The 18,237-nt window shown below is 40.1% G+C and overlaps 1 protein-coding gene across 2 annotated transcripts in view; it reads left to right on the top strand.

The window, feature by feature from the left end:
* The window catches only part of BNIPL (BCL2 interacting protein like), a 783,410-nt gene that overhangs the window by 205,886 nt on the left and 559,287 nt on the right, over positions 1–18,237 (top strand). The window lies entirely within an intron of this gene.

Genomic DNA, 18,237 nt, shown 5'->3' with positions numbered 1-18,237 from the left:
CTTGTATTTGAATCTTTTTATAATGGCAGCTTATCTTCAAGAACAATGAGCTATGCATAATGTAATGTACACATTGCCATTCAAGTTATTTCTGCCAGACTGGTCTGTGGGCTGCATGACAGTGGACAGAACAGCCCTGTGGGCTAAATGGCAGTGGATAGTTTTTTTTTATGGTGTAAATAGAAAATGAAGATTAAATCTTCAGGAAGACTCTGAAAGTAGTAGAACTGTGTGTCTGTGAGCGTGTCTGTGAGTGTGTGTGTGTGTGTGTGTGTGTGTGTGTGTGTGTGTGTGTGTGTGTGTGTGTGTGTGTGTGTGTGTGTGTGTGTGTGTGTGTGTGTGTGTGTGTGCGCGTCAGATAAATGTCCATTGTGCATATGTATGTATCTCTGGTGGGAGGTGGGGTCTGTGACAGATTGGCCAAAGCAGAATGAAGATAGGTTCATGATAGCAAAATAATAAGATAACAATATGAAGGAGGGGATAAAAGACCATGAAAATTCCTGAAGAAGGTCACAGTGAACTCTGAAGAGTAGAAGACAGATAGGTGAGAATGGTTAATCACAGGGAAGGGTAATAAAAATAAAATAAAGGGAATGCATTGAAAAGTAAATACGTGGGAGGAGAGGGATGGAGCTGACTAAAGTATGTTTGTAAAAAGTAAGTCATATGGCTGGGTCTATATGACTGTGCAGCTCTTATGGATTCTCTTATGGTGATTTATGCTTAGCATTTCAAGCCATGAATGACCCTGTCCCATTTGATTTTTATAGTTTCTCAAAATTAAGAACACCAGAAACACCTATACTAAAAATGTAAATCTCCATCAATGAACTGGACATGCTGGCATGATAGATTTCGCTCTTAATACATAACCCATCTATGGAATAAACTACCTGTTCATATGTAGCAGGGAGGGGCTCTTGTCACCATTTAGGTAAACCTTGAAAACTGGATTGATACTTAAAAAGCTTGCCCCTCCACCACTGATCTTGTCTCCCTCCTGTGTCCCCCTCCTGTAGTCAGAAGAGACCATATGACAACGGGTGCAGGCAAGGGTTTAATGGCCCTTGGCATCATCTGCCTTGTATATCACAGTATCTTGTGACTACAGGACTACTGGTAGCTAAAGAGTATAATAAATTTAGCTTTAGTGTTTCCATTGTGGTCAGCTGCAGGACAATATCCTTACCAGGCAATGCAGACAAATCACTGGCTGATTAGGGCAGGATTTCACTGTTGTCATAATTATCATGCTGTGTGCCCTGAGCTGTTTAGCCAGTCATCTCCTAGTTCTCCCACATAAATACGTGATCATTTCCTGCAAATATTGTGATTCACAGTGCTAGAAAGACAAGAGAATGCCTTCGTAATATGACTACCTCTGGGCTGTTAAGTCTAGCTAATATCAGAAATTAATTTACAGGTGTTTCTGAGGAAAATAATATCAGAAACTTAGTTATGCTCGACCTGTAAAGATTAATGTTTCTGTGTTTAAATGGTAATGCAAGTGGAATACATTATAGGATGTGTGGCAACATCCTTCTTTCTGGGTTCAAGGTTATGATGCATCGTGCTGACTTTTGGAGAGTTTGGTCTACTATGCTAAAAGGATATCTTATGTTTAAAAAAAAAAGTTTGCACAAGTTATGTTTGTTCAGTAAAATCTTTTATTTTTTTTCATTGCTTTACCTGCAAAGTCATAGGACTATGACAAACCATTTTTTGAGTTTGGGATAGTAACTGCTGTGTGAGGGTTTATAGTAATCTGATGTTTTTAGACTTATTTGCTAATTTGGTATCCATGAAAGGCACTGGAGGGAAGGATGGCCCTTGATGCATTTGAGAGGGACTAGAGTCACTTTAGAAGAGGAGATAGGACCCACATAGGCCTCTGTATAATACTTACAAAGTTCAGGTGCTCTACCTGTGAAGCAGAGAAAAATGCAACTCTTCTAAACACCATACAAAGAGGATAGCAAAACTAGAACCCATCTCAGTATACATGATAACTCTCACTAGACCACTGAGTGAGAGAGAAACACTTACTGTAGGAAAAATGTATTTAATTTTGGAACAAGTTCTGCCAGATGGTTGAGTGATTTTTGTACAATGTTGCTCAATTTACCACTTATCCAAGAAATACTGAAGTGCCATCAACGCTCTCAACCTCTTAGCACAAAAAAATCTGGACAAGAAAGCCCCAAAATTAGGGACACATTTTAAATATTGTTCTTATAAACTTAGAAAGTTGCTAGAATAAAAGGTCTTGTGTTGGCATACATTTTCTGAAGGATATTAACTCTGAAACTCGAATGCCTGTCATTATTATTTAATGAAGTCAGTCCTCACTGATTTGCCACAAAAGTTCAGGAAATTGAAAAGTTTGAGGAACAGACCAAAAATATGAGGCAAACATCTATACAGTTGAGAGGTATGACTGCCATCTGTCCATCAATATAGGAATCATTGCATACAGTGATTTAATGTCCACTGTGACGAGTCAGTAGGAGCCAATAAATCTTAACTCATCAGATAATGGAAGACCATAGTTATTATCTTTAATATAAGAGGTAAGGATTCAACAAATGGTCTCATCAGGCTGCCCAGAAAAGCTAAAATAATGAACCACGAGCAGGCAGACATAATGGGGTGACCAGGCTTAGCTGATTTATGGACTTTTGGAAGCAAATAAAACTTGAATGTGTGTGGATTTCAGGTAATCCACCTTATGGCAGATGCAGAAAACTCATTAGTAGCCATTTTAGAGGTAATGTGGCAGTATGATCTGTGTGGAAGTGATCTGCAACTATTAATTACACACTATTATACGATGGTAGGTATAAAAAGCAATAACTGTTCTGACTAGAAAAATTAACTGTATCCATCCACAAAGGATTGTGTAGACCCCACCTCCAGGGCAGTTCCTTGCTGTAGACTGTTTTGTCAACTAGCATCTAAAAGACCCTACCCACTTTGATTTTCCGTACAAGAACTATGAATCCAACCTCATGGCTGGGTAGTTTGTAGCCATCTGAGCTTTGCATAACAAGAATGACATTGGCGTGAATCCAGCTGATAAGGGCAGGGCCTTTGTGTTTTAGTGGAAGTCTCTCTCTCTCTGAAGCCGCACTATCTGATGCCACATTTTATTGAAGCTCCCACAGACCACTTCCACACTGAGGATATAGAGTGTGTATAGTGAAAGAAAGTAGATGGTTATGACCTATGAAATCAGCTAGCAGTTTATCAACATTCCATTCCTTCAAAATACGAGAAAAGCCATATCTAAAGCCTCTGATCAGACATTTATTCATATTATAGCAAAGATCAGTAACATTCTAGATTAAAGTTCCCGAGGGACACCAATTCATGACACCAGTCAGAAGGCACAATAGTTTCAGTGGCAGTCTGCATTGTTGGATACTCCTGGGGGGGGGGGGTTCTATACAACATTCCACAGAGAATCAGTGATAATTGTAGCACATAGCCATGAAAACGTGCAGAGAACCTCAAGGTAACGTCTATAATTTTCAGTTATCTTACTTAGGTCTGGGACAGCTTTGAGTATAAACATGATACCCTACACTGATTGACTACATTGCAGTGACCATGAAACAGTGGCAGACCACTTTGCAATTAAGCCATGATAAAGAACAAATTATTATTCCAGGGATAAAAATTCAAAGGGGGGATATTCCAGGGTGACTCTCTGCCACTGCTGTTATTCTGTCTTGCCCTTAACCCATTAAGCTGTCTACTTAACAGTTTAGGCCATGGCTATAATTTGGCTCCTAGTAAACAACAAAGTGTAAAGGCCTCTCATCCTGTCTGTCAATGATTTAAAACTGTATAGCTCCTCAGATGAGGAAGTTGAAAGCACAACTGCAAGCTGTCAAAAATTTTTCAGATAATATAAGAATGTCATTTGGTCATGATAAATGCGCAAAACAACCTTTAAAGCAGGAAAACTGCAGCACCAAGAAAACATCAGTCTGGGAGAAGAATGTGATACAAAAGAACATGAGCAAGAAGAAGAGTACAAATATTTGGGAACTGACGAAGGATCAAGTGCAAATAAAACTTGGTAAGGAATACTTTAATCCTAAAAACAGCATTGACATCTAGGAACAAAATCCAGGCTATAACCAATTTGGGCTTCCTGTCCTAACTTGCAGTTTTGGAGTGATTGACTGGCCCCAAAACGTGTTTGAGAGATTTAGACAGGAAAACAAGAAGGATGGTTCATGCTCACCAAATGATTTATAAAAAAAAAAAAAACAGTAAAAAACTGAAAACAGTCACTGAGACAGTGCTCAATAAAACTTGTAAATCCAAAAAACAAAGTAAGCACTATGAAGGAGTAACTACAAGTACCACAATCCAGTGTGTCAGCACTCAGCTTTAATACACAAAGTCACACAGAAAACATATCATACATGCATCAGAATGATCAATTCCTTGAGAGAGTCAGCCTTCCTGTTAAGCCCATTCCTGTTATATATTGCATGAATGTATTGGCAGCTAAGCACTGTTAAAATTCACCTTAAACTTCTCCCTGATCAGGATTACAGTGCCACTGGAGAGGTTCAATGGGCTTCCTCTTTAGCTGGCAGAGAATTTATTCTGCTCCAAAAATGTAATAGAAAACTTAGCATAGCAGTTATAAAATGCATTCTGTGGGATAGAAGTGCCACATTTCCATATCTGTGCACAATATACAAGTACTCCACATATATGACAGCTGAGCAATAAAAACATGAATTGTTGTATATGTGTGCATCCATGTGTACGTTTTGGTTGGGAATTATATGAAACTGAAAAATAACATAAATCTGAACCATTGGAAAATTGATCCTATATTAGAAAACTCTCTCAAGGAATTGATCATTTTGATACATGTACGACATATTTTCTGTGTGACTTTGTGTATTAAAGTTGCGTGCTGACACGCTGGATTGTGGTGCTCGTAGTTAATCCTTCATAGTGCTTACTTTGTTTTTTGGATTTATAAACAACAGTGCATACTAATATTGTATATTCCCTATTCCAAAGGAGGTATGGGCCACCTTGAAATTGATTACATGTACAGATCTGCAATCGTGGGACTTCACACAAATCTGCTAATCTCACAAGACCCAAATGTAGTGAAAGTTTTGAAACATGATGAGAATAAATCTAAGATGACTTCTCTGTTTAATCTAGCAGAAGTATATCGGCATCAAGCAGGAATGGAAATCAAACCAGAAGAAGATAAAAAAAATCAGGCAGCAACTGAATGTGCCAAGAAAACAAAAGAAAGAATATAAGGTGAAGGACCAGATGATAAGGCAAGAAATGTGGAAAATACGTAAGTTTAGTTGCAAGTATAGAAAACTTCTGGAAGAATCTCATGTTGATAAAGAAAGAATGGTTAAGGAGATGCGAATTCAAACCAAGAGAAGAAAGGTTAATACTGGTGGCCCAAGAAAGTGGGCTACGTACACGCTGGTTTACAAAGTCCATTGAACATGTGGGAGAAACAGACAAATGTAGGTTTTGTAAAACTGAATTAGAAACGGTTGCACACCTCATTGCTGGTTGTGACATACTAATGGCAGAAGGACTGTATACTGAAAGGCAGAAGGACTATATACTGAAAGGCATAATAATGTGGCAAGATTGTTGCCCTGGGGATTGTGCAAACATTGTGGTATTGAAGTGACTGAAAACACTGGAAACATGAGCCACAAAGCATCATAGAAAATTATGAAGTTTACATCACATGGGATCATCCATTACCAACAGTTCAAAAGATAGATGCTAGAAAACCGGATATAGTGGTCCATAAAAAGAAGACAAAAGTAGCATTGATCATTGAAATCACCGCACCCAGTGACTACACTGTCTTTCGTACAGAGAGAAAACAAGTCATAAACTATCAGGATCTGCAGGGAGAAACGAGCAATATGGAAGAAAGATACCCAGACAGTTCCAATAGTACTAGGAGCAACTGGTCTTATAAAAAATAATATACAGTCGTATTTAGATATGTTACCAATATATGTAACGCCATACAAATCGCAGAAAGAGTCATTACTGGGCACATTGTGGGTGCTGCGAAGAGCACTTTTGGCTGAAATAAAAAACAATACTAATTTCATGAACTTTAATCATACTTTGACTTAGAAATGGGGTCCATTCCTATCATGGTATAGAAACCCAAAAGACTTGAAGAAATTTAAAAAAGCCACAGTGTCATATAGAGACTATAAATGCTATTGTTACTGAGATGAAGAACTGAGCCAAAGACTGCGAATTTGATGGGTTGTGAGATTCATTAATAAAAAGGGAAGAATAGTTTTTGACCTGTAAATGATCAAGTAACGGGCAGGCTATTAAGAGAAACTGTTAAATGATAGTGTAGTATGCAGAGCAATCGGATAAATGTTATTAAATGAAAAGCACTACTATACTGAGATCTGAAAAACACGGAAGGCAGCAGAATAAGAGTGGAAGTCTGACTGTGGTCAGAAATGTTAAGGACTGATAAAAATGTTTTACACTAGACACTGCTACGCAGTATATGTCTGCTGATGCTTTTGAAGCAATGGGTTGTCAAGACACTAAAAAGGTAGCTGTGTGATATTAACATATTTAGAGAATAGTCACTGATCCCAAAAAATACTGGCATGTGAATATAAAAATAAAAAGAGAAAGAGTTTCACTTGTAGTGTTTCATGAGGATTGTACCATGAGTGAGAAACTAGGAAAGGTAAAATTAATTCACACATGGAAGCAAAGAGTGACAAAATATATATATATATATATATATATATATATATATATATATATATATGTCCCCTTGACTTGATCGACATGCCGAAACACCGACGCTAAGAAGACAGACTCGAGAAGACTGATGATCGACAAGGTGAAATCCCAACAGCCGAAACACCGACATGGGCAATGTGTGAGCGCGAGTCGGTAAGTGTGCAATAGTGAGGGATTTAGCGTTGGGGAGCGGACAGGTAAGTGTGAGATAGTGTGGGATTTAGGGTTAGGGTGCGGGAAAGGTGTGTGTGCAGTAGTGTTGGACTTAGGGTGCGGGTAAGGTAAGTGTGCGATAGTGACAGACTTTAGGTGTAGTGGCGGGTTAAGTGAGTTAGGGTTAGGGAGCGGGTAGGGTAAGTGTGCAATAGTGACAGAATGTAGGTTTAGTGGCGGATTAAGTGAGTTAGGGTTAGGGTGCGGGTAGGGTAAGTGTGCGGTAGTGTCGGACCTTAGGATTAGGGTTTGGGTTACGGTTAGTGTATTTATAGTTGTGTGTAATGTGTAGTTTACGTTTTGTGTGTCGGTGTTATGGTGTTCAGTTTTGTGAGGTCGGTTTTCGGTGTTTTGGTGTCGGGTTTGTGGCGTGTCGGTGTTGTGATAGGGATCTATATATATATATATATATGTATATATATATATATATATATATATATATATATATATATATAAACAAACAAAAAAAACAAAAGCAGTCACACAGTGTCAATGATGTATTCAATACTGTACAGAGCATTTCCTACATCACTATGCTGATTTATTTACATGATTACAAAGTTTGGTAGAAGACTGTCACGTATGTGTAAATACTGATACTATACCAATAGTATGTGCAGGAAGTAAAGTACCAGTAGAGCCCAAGAGTAAAACAGCAATACATGAAGAGCAAACCGGGTGAATTGCACAGTATTGTTAGTGTGGTAAAGCAGGTCATGATTTTTATTTGCACATCTGCAAAAGTGAAGCAGTCTCTTACTTCAGCAAGTTTTTCAATGCCATATTCCTTCCTTCCATCATCAAATTCAGTGGACCATAGTGCACTTACCCAGAGCCAGATTATGGTCAAATGGGGCCTAGGCAGGGTAATGGATTGGTCCCCCACCCTGCAACCATTCCAGTGTCCCATTACTTGGCTATTTCTCCCCAGTTACCTTATACACTGTTTAAACCTGTCAGTGTGTATACTATTTTCTTTACTTCTACAACGATTACAGATATTTGTAACAAATTTTATAGCACAAACATAGATAGCCATTTATTAAACAAAACAATATAGTCTCGCAATGAAAACAGACTTGGCGTGAACAGTAAACATCTCCCCTCCTGAAACTCTCATTCATTGAAACAGCATTGAGACCCACATTCAAAGAAAATGCATCTGTTCAGTGGCAGATTAATTTTACTCTTGGGCTTTTTTCAAACCACAGGCTCTTTGCACTCATTTTTAGTACCATGCATACATACATGTGTTCTTTTGAATTACCTTGTGGTAATGTTGGTGTGAATGACTGACTTGAGATGTACCTCTCTGGACTATATGAAGAGAGACATGATTGAGCTCACTGAGTGTGTCCCAGGCAGGTACGTCCCTAGCCTTAAGAAGCATCCTACCATCACCGCGAATGATACCTCAATACAAACAGAAATGATCGACTTTAACAATTGGCTTAGTTTCCGGTGTCATTCCAAGGGGATCTAGTACCTGACAGCCAGGGAGGACATGATTGACAGACCACAATGCTTTGCCAGAGATGGCTTTCATATGTCACCCCCTGGGCTTTAGGCTTCTGGCAGAGACTCTTGCCTCCCCCATAGTGCCTTTTTTAGGCAAAGTCATGAGCACAAAATTACCAACATGAAAAATTCTTATAAATGAAATTTAAAGGTCATGCTGTTGAACGCTAGGAGTCTTAGCATGAAACTGCACTCAGTGCAAGCATTCCTTGCCCCGGAGGATGCTGACATTTGTGCTGTCACTGAAACCTAGTTCATAGCTGTGGAGAGCACCCCTGCCTTACCAGGTTACTCATCCTACCATACTTTCAGACCCCAAATGGAGGGCTACAAAGCCAAAGGAGGTGAAGTTTCAATATTTATCAAAGACATACACACCTCCAGGCTGGTCAGATGGTATGATGCACAGGATACACTCCAAGTGCAGTTAACTGTTGACAAAACACCTACTCAAATCATAGCTACAGACACCCAGCCACGACTCAGGATGCCCACTCCACCTATCTGGACTTACTTGAATCCGTCAAGATTCAACTCTCTACCCTGATCCTGGGTGACTTTAACTACACAACCATAAAGTGGAAGACCTCTTCTAGCCCAAACATGAATCCCCAGAGATTCCTCGACTTTGTCAATGCCAATGCATTGGATCAGCTGGTCAACACCCCTACGAGAGGTGAAAATATACTGGACCTGGTCCTAACCAACATGAGTAGCCACTGTAGCACTCCTACAGTTTCATCCTCCTTGGTAAGATCCAACCATAAAGTGATCACTTTTGAAGTCACCATATCCCTGACCCCCCCCCCCCCCCCCTTGTCAGGATCAAATGAAAAAAACTTTTTCAAAGCTGACTACAATCTACTCAGTGCAGGTATAAGCAGCTTTACAGCCACCGTTCCATTGGTTGGAACTAGCACTAATGTCCAAGCCTACACCAAAAACTATATGAGCACCTACATAGCTGTATGGACTCAGCAATACCTGACCGGACCAAATCATCTTCCTCAAGGAAAAGTAAACCTGTCTGGCAGACAGCAGCAATAAACAAACTCTATAATAGAGGAAAAAAATTGTTGTCCGGGGCCAAGAAGGAGGAGGTGCCAAGTTAGAAGCAATCTCTCCTGTGTCTGAACAAGCAAATAAGGTCACTGGTGAAATCCTCTGAGGCTAACTTGGGAGTCCAAATTGGCCGCATCCACCAAGGGGAATCACAAGGCCTTCTTCACATATATCCGCAATCTCAAAGGAAACACCCAAATCTGCTTTGAACTGGTGGTCAATAACACCACATACACAAACGCCATAGATTTAGCCAACATGCTGGCAGACAGGTTTAGTGAAAACTTCACCCCCTTGTCCCCCCCATCAGTAAACCAGGACATCCCCACCACCTGACCCTCCCCTCATCACCAGGTAGCAGGTCCCTAATGCCCCCACAAAGGCAGAAAATACAGTCTCCGTGGGACCTGATAACCTCCCTGGCTGTACCCTACATGAACTCCGCCAGGAGCTCTTAGCTCCATTAGACACCCTATTCAACAAAAGCCAGAGCACTGGCTTCATCCCAGCTGAATGGAGGACAGCCACGGTCATCCCTCTACACAAAGGTGGAGTGTCCACTGACCCAAGACAATTATAGTCCCATCAGCCTAACTAGCCTGATTTGCAACACCATGGGATGCATTATTGTGGACTTTATAAACAAGGACATTGGCAACCTCTAAATGCTTGACCCCTACACAGTTTGGTTTTGTCAAAGGGAGATCATGTCTGTTAAACTTGGTCGACTTCTTTGAAAGCATCACCAAAGCCATGGTTGAGGAGAAGAAGGTGCACACCTCTTACTTTGACATATTGAAAGTCTTTGACACTATTCCCTACTTGGGCATAATAGATAAACTCTTCCAGCTAGGCATCAACCCGTATGTTACCAGATAGGTAGCTAACTGGCTCACTGATAGAACCCACTCACTCAAAGAAGGGGAAGGCCACCTCTAGTAGTAGACCCATAACGAACGGTGTATCCCAAGGATCGGTCTTGGGTCCTCTACTGTTTGGAATATATTTTTCTGAGGTGCAAGCCAAAACCAGTGGTCTGTGGCTGACCATGTTTGCAGATGATTGGAAGCTGGGCTCTTTCTTAAATTCCCCTAGTGATGTGAACATCCTCCAAGAGGGCCTTACCCAAACTAATGACTGGTGCCAGAAACATTGCCTCAAACTGAATGGCAAGAAATGCATGATTTTCCCCTTTGGGGAAAATGTCATTCCCACTAATTATCAAATTAATAACAATGTACTAAGCATGCAATCAGTTGTGAGGGACTTAGGCACCCAGACTGATATCAACCTGACTTTTGACCACCACGTTGCCGCTGTTGTACGGAAGGCTTTCTACATGGCCCACCTCATAAATAAGGGTATTTCATCCATGAACAAGGAGATCATAACACCCCTGTACTCCTGCCTTATCAGACCCATTGAGTACAGTGCCCCCTTTGGCATGTACCTTGCCAAGCACATGCAGCAGTTGGAGAGACCACAAAAGTTCCTGATCAGGAAAATCCAGGGTCTCAAGCACATTTCCTATACAGATAGGCTAAAAGCCCTGTCCCTCTACTCAGTCTCATACAGACTGCTCAGAGGTGACCTGTGTCTGGCATACAAGGCCATCTCAGACCCAGCTTTGATGGAGTTGCTTTATTATCCGTAAGTCAAACTCCACTCACCAACACACACAAGGCCTTAACCTGGTCTGTAACATTAATAGAACTTGTTGGTGGGATAGATTTGTGTCTGAAAGACTTCCACATCTGTGGAATAAACTCCCTCTTCATGTCAAGCAGAGTACCTCTCTAGCCCTCTTTAGAGGAACCTGGACGACTGGATGGGAAACGGAAAATATACCCCTGGGATCCCACGTGTCCCTGCTGGACAGGGGAAACGTGCTGACTTTGAGGGAACATGGGCAAAATTCTTCACTAGGCTTATAGGGGCCTCCGGGCCAGTAGCCTAGTATCATCCTATGAATCTTCCTGATTGTATTAAATTATATTCCTTGTATAATACAGCACCACTTGTTGGAGTGTATCTTAAATTTGTATTTTTTTAAAACAAGAAACGTCATTATTGAATTATCACTTATGACCTAGGCAATCGTACATTTATATAAATGAAAACAAAACATACTGACATATTTTCAGTTGCCAACATTATACATCACATATAATCTTCTATACAGTCATTGTCAATTGAACATTACATAGTTCATTCAATTCCTGCCTTCCCTTAAACCTCATACCTACTTCAAAACCTTATTCTGCATGCATCGTTTCCACAGTTCTCATTTTTCTGTGCATTTTGCTCCTTCCCTCTTCTAAAGATATCACTTCCAGTTTTTTATCTGTTACTGCATTCACAACTTCTGTTGTGGCTGATTTTGACTTTGATTACCATTTTCTAGTAACTGATTTTTCGGCAGCTACCAGAATTAAACTCCCGCAAGGCCATGCTTTGTCTACGCAATTCTGATTCTGTATCACAGCTCTAAAAATCATTTGTTTAATTACACCAAATTTGCATTTCCAATATTTCTGACAGAGTAGTATGCAGGGAATTTTTAAAGTCTGCCAACTCTTTATATTCCCAAAAATATGTTCCCAATTACCTTTCTTCCCTATTACACATCCAACCTTTGCACTCTACCTGAGGAAAGTTTCTTTGAAGTCTGCTTGGGATATAAAAATACCTATGCAAACACTTCCAAGCAAAGATCCTAAATGTTCTAGACTTTGTTGCACATTTTGGAGCTATATATATATATATATATATATATATATATATATATATATTTATATATTTATATATATATATATATATATATATATATATATATATAAAATATATTCTCCTATTATTTCTTTGTGAATTGCTTATCCAGTCTCCTTTCTAACCTCCTCTGAATGATTCCTATAGTATTGTATATGTCCTACTAACTATCCCTTTTTAAATAGCAGCTTCTGTTCTAGATTCTACTAGACCAGTGATGGTCTTTTACTTAGGATAACCCTAGTCCTTTCTCTTTGCCAATACTGTGATCTCGGTCCTTGATAGAGAAGGCAATCTCTAGCCTGCAGTTCAAACAAATTCATCTAATTCTGTTACCTTTCCCCTCTAATTATTTCCTCCCACTACATTGGTTCCTTATCAGTAAATTCCAGCCCCCTCTTGTCTATTCTGTGTACTCCTAATTGCAGTCGTCCCTATTGGCAGAATCTCCTTTCTCCATTTCTGTGTTGGCTTAGCTCTTAGAACAGTTTCTACTATTGTATGAATGTAATATTCTTTGATTTATTGTTATTCTCCTTAAAGATCGGCATCCAAAACCTGGGTCGCTCCTTATTTCTTGAGCGTCCCACTGTTTCATCATCCCTTTCCACTTTGAATTAGAGCTTTCTGATTGTGCTGTGTATAGGAGGCTTAACTGTGTAGCACTGAAATACTCATATAAATCAGGTAATCCAAATCACCTTGTTCTGTTGGAAGGATCAGCTTACCCACTTAACTCTTGTTTAAATTTCTAGTTTTGAACATTTTTTTCAGTAAGTAATGAAACAAACATATGAACCAATAATAACAAAATTACCCATTTCGGCACATTTCAGCCATAAAAGCCACTCGGCCTTCTGTCATTACAATCCACCAATATCGGTCACTATGCATAATCTCTGCAGAAGTAAGTCATCTGAATGATTCCACATTAAAGAGATCTGTGACTAATGAAGAGGTTGCTGCTGGCAAACAAGTTTACATTTCAGTGTTTCGTCTACAAACTCAATTTCTGCTGCCCTTAAAGAATAATTTGCCTATGTTAGATTAAAAAAAATGTAAGCTGGTAATATTGCTGTAGGAAATGGCTGGCAAACCAAAAAGAGGTTCTTAGTTAATAGGCATCTCGTCCACGGAAGACGCATTCAAGAGTGCACTGCCCCCCCCCCCCTTTAATGAGCCTGCAGTATCAGTAATCCATCAACATAGTGTGGGAGTAGAACCCACAACTTTCTTTACCAAAGGAAAGTATACTATTTTTTGTGTTATAAACACTGCTATCAAATTTTATAGCACAAACACTGATGGCCATTTGTAAACAAAGCAGTTGTAAATTGAAAACAGACTTAGAATGAGGACCATCTCTTAAACTCACAATATCTTGAAAATGCGTTAAACTCGCATTTCTTGAGCAGTCTGGAAGTTGGTTACAGAAGACAGCAACCTGAATCCTCTACACCAAGGTACAAAGTTTGAACCTGAGCAAGGTAATTAACCTGCCATCCGAAACTAGGGCATTTCACACACACACACACACACATATATATATATATATATATATATATATATATATATATATATATATATATATATATATATATATATATACACACAAAGGAAGGGATGTCTTGCAATAGTAAGTAAGTTTAAATTCCACGCTTGGAAAGAAGCAGTGGGAATATTTAAATCTGTGTTGGTGTATGTATGTGTGTGTGTGTGTGTCAATGCATGCACAGAGGCAGAGAGCATTCTTAAATGATTTTTCTCTTTTAACTGTGTTCTTCATTATTTTTTAATTTAAAAATTAAATATTGTGGCAGTGGCAGCCCCTGGGCAGTGGGCCTTAGGCAACTGCCTAGGTCGTCTAGTGCTGGATCGCAACTGCCTAGGTTGTCTAGTGTTTGATCTGGCTCATCATTTACCACATCTCCCTAGTGCATTCTAGGAAGTGATCATCATTCACAGGTCACTTAATATGCACTAATTAGATAACTGGAAGGTAATTAATTAACTGTAAATGACAAATACGAAAAGGAGAAACAAACCAAGTAATAGCTTGGTTATTTCACCACAATTTTTTTTTTTTAAGTTTTATGTTAGTACTGTGCTAATACCAGGTTTGTCTTGAGCCAGATGTCTACAACATCAAAGCAAAACTTTACTACGCTGACAAGAAAAAATACCATACACGGTAATATCAAGTTTGCATCCATGCTTCGCCCAATGCTTGAAATAAAAATTAAATTCGGGGACCCAGCAAAATCAAAAACCTTTAGGAACTATTCCAAAGCTAACCTCTCTATTAAGCGACAAATTGGCTAAATTCCAAGCATCCCCAAACCCAGTAAACACCATAGCATATGCTGAGCAATTTATAAAATCCCTATACAGCCTTAATGATAGTTGTATAGAGCAAGCTGTGCCCACTCGTGTAAAGAAGTAGACAAACTCAAAAGACAAGCCACCTTGGTGGAATCGTAATATCAGGCAGTTCAACAACAAAATAAAACATCTTGGCCGAGCATAGGAGGAACAAAGCCCAACTCCAGACAACTGACAAGTGGAGTACCTCAGGGTTCAGTCCTGGGACTGCTCTTGTTTGGCATCTACTTCTCTGAAGTACAGGCCAACACTAAGGCACTCTGGCAAACAAAGTTTGCAGATGACTGCAAAATGGGAACCATTATTGAATCCCCAAATTATGTGGATATTCTGCAAAAGGGCCTTACAGAAACAGATGCTTGATGCCAGAGCCATGGGTTCAAGCTCATCATCAAGAATTGTATAGTTATCCCTTTTGGGAAAAAACATGTACCCGTGAATTGCCACATAGGCGGCAGTACACTAAACACCGAAAGTGTAATAAGAGATGTAGGGACACAGGTGGACAGTGGTCTCTGCTTCGATAACCACATCTTACAACAGTCAGGAAATCCTTCTGTGTGGCACACATCATCACTAAGGGCTTTTCATCCAGACAAAAGGAGGTCATCGTCCCCCTGTACTCATCCCTCATTAGACCCATTATAGAATACAATGCCCCATTTGGTATGTACCTCTCAAGACATCTGCAACAACTGGAAAGGCTGCAGAAATACCTCACTAAAAGAATCACAGGCTTAAAGCAGATGCCTTATGCTGACCATCTAAAAAAACTCCAGCTATACTCTGTCGCATATCATCTACTCAGAGGCAATCTCTGCTTAACATACAAGACCATGTCAAACCCAGAGCTGTTGGACATGCTACACTTAAAGAAATCCCAATCCCTCAGAGCCACATGCTCCAGGGATCTAAACCTTATCACAATGAACAAAACATGCTGGAGGGATAGGTTCCTGACCCAGAGACTCCCCAGACTCTGGAATAGACTGCCCATACATGTCAAGCAGAGTGCCTCTTTGGCCCTCTTCAAAAGGAACCTTGACGATTGGATGGGAGGTAGGAAATTCACCCCAGGGATCACATCAGTTGCCTTGCTAGACAGGGATCCAGGGAAGTAAATATTGTGGGAAGAAATAGCCAGGGAATTGTTATGGCTATGCTTGTATAGGCCCTAAGGCCAATAGCCTAGTACCAACCTATGAATATACTTAAAACCCTGACCAGTCTAAACAGCCAGCCAAGAGGGTTAATTAATACATCATTGGCTATGTTGGAAGGAAAATGGCTTTTCAGGCAAAGGCTAACCATGAAGCTTTCTTTCTATAGCTATATCTCGAACCTCAAGGGAAATGCGCAAAAATGTGCAGAACTTATTGTAAATAGCATCACCCACACTGAACCTTTTGGATGACAGATTCAGCTCAAATTTCTCCCCCCACTGTCCTCCTGATAGTCCAAAGGAAATACCACATACCACAATCCCCCCAAACATTACTAGCAAGCAGGTCTTCAGTGCACTTTCCATGGCCAAAAACACTGCAGTGATGGGCCCTGTAACATCCCAGGATGTTTATAGCATGAAAAAAATGACCTCTCTGGTCTACTTGACTCACTTTTCAACTGGAGCCTGCACTCAGGTTTTGTGCCCAAGGAATGAAAGATAGCTACTGTTATTCTCCTGCACAAAGGAGGTCCAAACACCAGTCTGGGTAACTACAGGCCCATAAGTCTGACCAGCCTCACTTGTTTGGCCAAGGAAAAAAATCTTCATGGACATGATAAATAAGGACACGGATAACCTACAAATGCTGGACCCATCACAGTTTGGCTTTGTTAAAGGAAGGGCATGCCCATTAAAATCTGGTGGACTTCTTCTTTGACAGGGTTACCAAAGCAATGGGTAAGGGTAAGACTGTGCACACAGCTTACAGGCTTTTGATGCAATACCCCATTCAGGCATTAAAGACAAGCTCACAATATTAGATATAAACCCTTTTATCCACCCATTAGATAGCCAACCGGCTCACTCATAGGACCCAGGAGGTCAAAATAGGTGAAGCCACCACTACCAAGAGGCCAGTCACTAACTGAGTCTATCAGGGCTCTGTACTGGGCCCACTCCTTTTTGGCATATATTTCTCTGAAGTGGAAGCAAATGCTGAAGGTTTATGGCTGACTAAGTTTGCAGATGATTGCAAGCTGGGTCATCATAGACTCCCCCTGCAGACACTAGCATTCTTCAAGAAGGACTTTCTCTGACTAACAAATGGTGCTAAGAAATGTATTATTGTGCTGTTTGGGAAGTCGGCCATTCCAACTAATTACTATGTTGATAATACTCCCCTAAGGGTCATCCCCAGTGGTTAGGGATCTGGGTATGGACACAGTAGCCTTACCTTCAACCACCATGTGGCCACAGTGGTGAGGAAATCTTTCTATGTTATGCAGCTTATAAGTTAGGGCATGGCATCTAGGTTCAAAGAGGTCATTATTCTACTGTACTCTGTCCTTATCAGACAAATCATAGAATACAGTACTGCCTTTCGGTACCTGACCAGGCAAATGCAGCAACTACAGGGATATAAGAGGTTCCTTACAAAAAAGAATACAAGGCGTAACAAAACTGTATTATGCAGAGCACATTAAAGCCCTTTCTCTCTGCTCGGTCTCCTGTAGAGTGCTGAGGGGTACTCTGTGCCTGGCTTGCAAGGTTTGCACAAACCCCACACTATGAATCTCCTGCATATTTATCAGTTGAACAGTACCAGCAATACATGGTCTAAGGACCTGAATTTTGTCTGAGACTTAGAATATGCTGGGAAGATAGATATGTATCCCAGAGACTGCTTCTGCTATGGAATAGGCTTCCTATCCATGTGAAGTTCAGTTTGTCTGTTTCCCAATTTAAGTACAACCTAGACCGGTGGATGGCAAATAAGAAATTTACACCTGGTCTGGCACCTATGTCCCTTATGGACAAAGATAGTTTATAAAATGCCTTATCAAGTGTCCTATTTGGATACAGGATGTCATTATTTCTGGAAAACATGGCTAAGCTTAGAAAGCACCCCCCCTCCCGGTGTCATTAGGCTAGTAGTAGTCTATGAATCTATGGAAAATAGAGATTCTTAATGAGGAATGGCACCTGCTTACTTTTAAACTACCACTTTTGGTACTGTTCTCACCAATTAAAATGGGCAGGAATTGTACTACAAAGCTAAGTTTTTCAAGCTGACTGTTTTACAGTTTAAAAAAAAAAATAGCCACAAGACTTGTGGGAGTCTCTTGTTTTATATCCCTAATATCCTGCCCTATACTAAGGTGAACCCCTCTGCAGGGTCCCACCTATGTAATACCTAGTAGGACAGCAGGGACATGAGGGCATAGACCACAGCCAAAGAACCAAAGTGATATATTTTTTATTAAAACAACAGCAAGCAAGATGTATATATATAAACAACAAAGACTATCAGTGAG

The sequence above is a fragment of the Protopterus annectens genome, chromosome 8.part0 (genome assembly GCF_019279795.1).
Source record: "Protopterus annectens isolate FY-2018-M chromosome 8.part0, PAN1.0, whole genome shotgun sequence".
Classification (NCBI taxonomy): domain Eukaryota; kingdom Metazoa; phylum Chordata; order Ceratodontiformes; family Protopteridae; genus Protopterus; species Protopterus annectens.
This window is presented reverse-complemented; position numbering and strand designations above follow the sequence as displayed.